At 35.3% G+C, this 6,647-nt stretch overlaps 1 protein-coding gene across 6 annotated transcripts in view; it reads left to right on the top strand.

Moving 5' to 3' along the window:
• Positions 1 to 5,152: 5,152 nt before the first annotated feature.
• The window catches only part of LOC137653138 (peroxisomal targeting signal 1 receptor-like), a 472,440-nt gene continuing 470,945 nt past the window's right edge, over positions 5,153 to 6,647 (top strand). For 2 of the 6 annotated variants that reach the window (XR_011046415.1, XM_068386528.1), the window contains exon 1: positions 5,153 to 5,575. The gene's annotated coding sequence lies outside the window, so the exon portion shown is untranslated. Of the gene's footprint in view, positions 5,576 to 6,163; positions 6,318 to 6,647 lie in introns of those variants that run through there. The other 4 variants (XM_068386531.1, XM_068386534.1, XM_068386551.1 and 1 more) reach the window with 4 other exon arrangements.

Below are 6,647 nucleotides of genomic sequence, written 5' to 3'. Positions count from 1 at the left end.
TTCGAAAGAATTTAGAAGAATCGCAAATCATAATGAAAAGGAATCATGATAAAATAGCGAAACCAACTAAAACATATACCGTGGGTGATAACATATATATTCAAATCAATGTACGAAAAGGGCTCAATTATAAACTAACACCTAAGTTTGAAGGCCCATTTAACATTTTGGAAACATTAACGGCCAATAGGTTTAGAGTTCAAAACGTATCCCAACCCACGGATGAGAGAATAGTACCATTGGCTCACATAAGAAATTAAAAAGAAAAGAGAGGAAAAGAAGTGAGGGAAAATTTTTTTTTATTTTTATGTGATTAAAAGTTTTCTTTTTGATACAGGAATAATTACATATATTTTTTCTCGTTACAGGTTTCCAGGATGAATTTTTTGTTGTTGGGAGTGATATTGTTCGCTCAGACATTTTTCTCGTGTGGGATGAGCTCTAAAACTAAAAATATATATTTTAAATATGGCAATATAGTTGAAAGACAAGAAGACATTTTTATTACATCAACCAACGTAATTGTAGAAGTGAATATGCAAGCAATTTTTCTTCAAGAGAATGATGTCATTAGCTTAAGAACCGCCATTTCAAGGTTTTCTGCATCATTGGATGAGTTGCATAGAAGACATTTTCATTTGACTACAGAGAGTTTGCTTGGATCAACATTAAAAGTTGCAGAGATGCTATCTGATGACTTGAAAAATAAGACTGACGAGACAGGATCTTTGGCTTATGACCTTTTGATGTGGACTGTAGGACACGAACATAAAGAAAGACGGAATCCGTTTATTTATGCTGCATTAAGCATCTTTGGGTCTGTTGCAAGTTTAGGTTTAGGAATTTCCAATCGTCTTAAAATTAGTAATCAAAATAAGAAAATTGAGTTCTTGACTCATAAAGATGAATTGATTATGTCAGAACTAAGGAATCAGTTAGCTTCAATCAATAAAATTATGGATTTAGTAAATGAACATTCAAATAATATCGTTCAAATTATGGAAGTACAGGATTTGTTGGCAACATTAACGTATTATGATTCAAAAATAGATCACATACATAACAGAATTGCACATTTCATTGAGAAATCCAAGGATTATGTAGAAGCTATCACGTTAGCAACTAAAGGTGTATTGTCGCCCCATTTGTTGCCTATAAGTTACTTAAAGTTAATTCTGGAGAACGGAAGGGATAAACTAGGCTATGTTCCTTTGTTAGACGAACATAGGTTAGAATTTTATTACAGTCTAATTACAGTAAACGTAGATAATAACAAGATTATGATTACAATTCCCTTTGATTCTTCTGATGCCTGGCAATCTTACAGGATATCACCATTTCCGACTTTCATGACGAATCACTCAAATCCAGTAATATCCAGTTTGACAGGACACATATTGATTTCCCCAGACAAGGAAACATATACGGTCATTAAAGACTTAAATCAATTAACTCACTGTTCAGACGCAATGGATAGAAAAATATGTACAGCTGACTCATTTGAATTCCATAAAAACTTAATGGATTCATGCGAGTTAGGTATAGTGCTAGACGGTGCTCTCTCCCATACAAGTGAAAATTGTCTGGATAAGCTTTATCCCTTTGACAATAATGAGTTCAATTGCAGACTGAACAATGGCTCGTGGATACGATACGACAAGGACGGCTTCAATGTATCATGCCCTGACGGATCCACGTCCTTCACCCACATCTTCGTCGCAGCAGATGGTTGTGTCGGGACTTCCCCGAATTCCATGGTGACTGGTCTACGGACACTTATCAGAGAACGAGCCTACTTCGCGAACTTCACGTGGACCTCTACAATGCCAGCACTTCCTCTCCCGTACAACAGACATGTGGCAAAGCGGTTAATGAAACTTACCGAAAGGGACCACCTGTCACCGACTTATAAGGAAATCCTTCACCACATATTACTAGCAGGATTGCCGTTTACGGTGGTGATATTTATCGCCGTGAACATCCTTGTTTGGCGTAGGTTACGGCACAGCATGCAGCTACAAAGGAACGATTCGCCTAGTCCCGACAATACTCCCTACTTGATTCAATTCAAAGCCGTTTGAGTGCCCACCTCATTCGCTAAAGGAGTAAATTGTCGGGAAGTGTTTGTAAGAAAAGCTGTTAGTACGCTAGTAATATGTAATTGGGGAAATTTTCTACATTTGCATTGTTAAAAATACATTTAAAACATTTAAAAAAAAAAAGATATAAATAATTTTTTCTCTCGGCATCTAATAAAAATATATAAGCCGGAATGTTAAAAAAGAAAAGAGAGAGAAAAAAAATATATATATAACAGAATCTATGGGCATCTAATGAAATATATCAGCCCTATATATAAATATATATATATATATATATATATATATATGTACGAAACCGTGGTACGTGTACGTACCAGGAATTCGTGTTTGTGCACTAAAAAATTGAGTATTATGTTTCTGACAAAGGTAACAATTATTCTTTAACAAGTTACCGAATCATATATAAGTCAGTAGTTTTTTTTTGGTACCATATAATCATTTGCTAGCAATGTACCATATATGTGATCTTTATTTTATCATGCATTTTTCTTTTTGCTTTGGTAATATCTTTTTTATATGCATTATTGTTATTATTTTTTAATGTGCCTATTTGGACATTCGTCCTCGGTTGATTATGGCTAAAGTTAAACAAAGAATAATACATATGTCCAGTGACACCTAGTAACCATGTTTTGGCTTGTTGTTAAATTTTTGTGAAAAAATTGAGATAGCTGGCCGAGCTTATGTAATAATTAGAATAGTTAATATTACATGTTTAAAACACATGACGTAATAAGTCATGTTAGATGAAGGAGCTAGCCGTGGGACTTGCTGTAGTCATTCAAATCATAAACAGGACATACAATGCAAACCTCGACAATGTGACATTCTTCTTAAACGTCAACACATTGTCTCAGCGTGTGAAAGTTTGTGACGTCACCGGATGCAGGTGTCTTCCGAGTTTGTGACGAGTCTAATATAAACTAAGCATACGATATCTGTGATATCGATAAGTTAGTCAGTTCATATCTATACTTCACCAGAATTGGTCATCTGACCAACCCAGCTTCCTCCAGTGATGGAGATGTTTAACTCTGTTGTTTTTATAGAATAAATACTTTAAAGCTAATAAGATGTATTCTGTTATCCATTTACATACATCTGAAACAACACATACTCAATGTGTGCTTATAACAGTAGCACACCAATATATAGACACACTTCTTGAGGTAGAAACTATCACACATTTCACATCCTATCCAATCTTTTCCTTTTCCCTTTGCAGATCCACACGAGGGACAATTTTCTGTCATGTAGTTTTATTTTCACTTTTGTTCCTCTGTATGAGCAACTACTGTTACTAATAATTCAAAGTAGAGAGAGAGAGAGAGAGAGAGAGAGAGAGAGAGAGAGAGAGAGAGAGAGAGAGAGAGAGAGAGAGATGCTGATACGTCTACAATTTAACATGACTTGTCATCTTCATATATAATTTATATCTAGAACTAGGAATTCACTGATACCCTCTACATTTCCAAAATAGTTTAAACTAAATATTATTGAAAGGTTTGTCCATCATCTAAGGGAAAAAAAGGTCACATGGCATTCTTAAAGCGAGTTGGTTCTGGCTGTCATATTAATATATAATATAGCTTCCCAGATGAGATAACCTACAATTGCAGCATTCCAAAGTTAGTCAATTCTATTTAATGACTGTCGAGATTTGTGTGCATTTTATTTTTGTCGTGCTGACTCGAACAGAGGTGAAGTGGTACCTGGACCATTTAAAATGGTTCTGTACGGTCGCCGAATTACCCACATCATCTTTTGTGGTTTATGTGATATGAAAAATATTGACAATGTTTGGAGTGGTCTTCGTGCTCAAATTTTTCACTTCCTAGTGTTCTAGCCTTCACAATAAGACGCTGCGATGTAAAGCAAAACTAGCTTAGAATTTTGTTTTTGGTTACCTTGAAAATATCTATAACACGAAATCACGTTGTGAATAGTGTTTATACAAGGTATCCTGCTTTAGAGGGGCTGTGATGATGAGTCTAAACAATTAAGCCTGATAAAGTTTACCATTTCGACTTCCCTGTCTTGTCATTAAAGATAGCAACTCAAACCAAAGGTAAGAGAAGGATGATTAGGATACATTTCAATACTATACATTTTTACCTATGCACGCATTTTTGTTTGATAATCTAAGATTAGACAAAATTATTAGTCACTCGCTTTAACAATGTTCACGCAATTTCTCACACTGGAGCTTGTTAGGCGTCTCACAAACACCACATGGCTTTCCTTTGAACCTTTTTGTCCCATACCATTGGGTTTGTGTTACACATACACACACATCAGAGACAATTTTTCTGACATATCGCTGGCTCTTGTCATTAGGCAGCCCACAAGAATGGTATGACCTAGTGTACAAATGACATGGCAGTTTACTGTATATGATGATGAGGACGAGAAGCTGGAATTGGCACGAGAGCAATAGAATTCCCGTCTCCTAAAACCTACTTATTCCTGGTCGGTCTCCCAAAAGCTTAGCTTTAAGAGGCTTGGATGGAGTGCGACTACGGGCTGCCGTGTTGCAGGCCCGTGCTTGGCCGCAAAGGCCAAGCAATCTACAAGCAAGAAAAGCATAGAGTGCAAAATAGGCGTTGGAAAGAAAGTCTACAAATATTCAGGAAAAGAGAGAAACAGTGTTTGTAAGGGCTCAACGTGCGTTGAATGAGTCTTTTGTAGAAGCAAATGACACTGTAGACATTGTGTAATTTAGGATTTCCTTCATTAAATTAATATTTGATGGATAAATAATTGGGTTCTTTTCCGTAGTCAAATCTTCTTTACGGAAATTGTTAGATGTCTAATTTCATAAGGATAGTTAGTAATTGGAACTGATAAACATCCAAGAAAACGGCGGGAGTACTTGACGCAAGAGAAAATGATGTTTGATTTTAGTTATAAAACTATGATAATTGTGAGTGTGCTGCCATGACAGCAGATAGTTATTTAACAGACGAAAGATATCGTAGTCTACTTTCTTATCTTAGCATGATAAGAATATTTTCCACGTTTTCAACGTTGTCTTTGGTAAGTGTGTATAGCAGCCTTAGAAATTGAATCCTCATGTTGAACAACCACATTAGCAAGGGCACTGCATGCATGATGAAAACTACGCAAAAGTGCAAATTTGCAAGTTGCCATTGAACTTTGAAACAACTAATGCAAAATGCAAGGTGAAGTGTATAACTGAAAGCACAATACTTCATTTGACGTTATTAGTTTACGTTGTCGGAAACAACCAAAATCTAAGACAAGATATTCTAAGTTGTCCATGTGAAATCTAACCAAGGTTGAATTGACTTGCCAACTAGTTTATTTAAACATACCAGTCTGAGCTGTGGTGCCTTCGTGGGTCCGGTCACTCAGTCACTTACCTTGGTTATTGAAGTTGTGCTGCTCAGCACTTGTTACGGAACTATTCAGTTGTTAAAGCACAGGTGCGACTCTAAGGTTCATATTCATTGGTGAGAATTCAGTGCCATTATTTTGTGTGAAAATTATCATCGTGATTTGTGTGAGGACTTGGTTACATACATTACATTTTATTGCCAAAGGATACGTTTTGTTCCTTTGCATCTTATAAAGACAGGTGCAATGCTGTATAATTGTTAAAATAAGGTCGAGAAACTTCAATGCTATTTCCTATAAAATTACTATTTATGGTTTATATATAATGTGTTGTCTTTAAAAAAAAAACACACACAGACGTCTGTGTCAACGCCTTTATGCATGCCTTACAGACATGCTATGCCAATCTTTATCACTTACTGTATGTCCGAAAGAAGGTGATTGTTTATATATTTATTTTTTTCTTATCTCTGCTCATAAAATAGTATTGTTGGAATGTCTGGAAGATCTTCAACTCTTCTCAAGCAAGGTAGAGACTTTTTAAGAACTATAATAAGACATTTGATGATTTTAATAATGCAGATAGATAGGATATTTTATTTTTTTTTCTACAAATATTTTGATTGATATCATATTATGAAATTAGTTTTTATTTTAATCACATTAGAACGGGGTTGAGTAATGTAAATATAAGCCTTAGGGTACCCGAACGCGAAGAACCTGAAGTTAGGAATGCAAAATTGCCCCCCTTGTATGTAAATATAGTAGGTATCTATCAGCTGACTTATTCATAACCCTATGACCTTTCAAAGAACTGTTTTGCCCCATAACTGCAATAATTGAAGACGCTAATAACAGGTTAATACAGTATTAGTTACTTAAATAAGACGACAGTTCATTGCAGAATATAAAAGGGCCGATTTAACTTCGTTATTTTTCTTTTAAATATAGATTGGCGTTATCTGTAAAGTTTGTATAATGACTGTCATTTAGCTTATATTGTCCAGTGGGTCTAATATTTTAAGAATGTATCCTATTTTTAAACTTGAAAAGGTAACATCATTGCAACGGGTGTACTTACGGGTGGCCTAGTATACATATCTTGGTAAAGTTATTATCCTTTGGTTTCTCGCTTACCATATCCGAGACATATTTCTCCAATTAGTTACCCTTTGGTCAATGTATCTC

The sequence above is a fragment of the Palaemon carinicauda genome, chromosome 1, assembly GCF_036898095.1.
Source record: "Palaemon carinicauda isolate YSFRI2023 chromosome 1, ASM3689809v2, whole genome shotgun sequence".
In the NCBI taxonomy this organism is placed as follows: Eukaryota; Metazoa; Arthropoda; class Malacostraca; order Decapoda; family Palaemonidae; genus Palaemon; species Palaemon carinicauda.
This window is presented reverse-complemented; position numbering and strand designations above follow the sequence as displayed.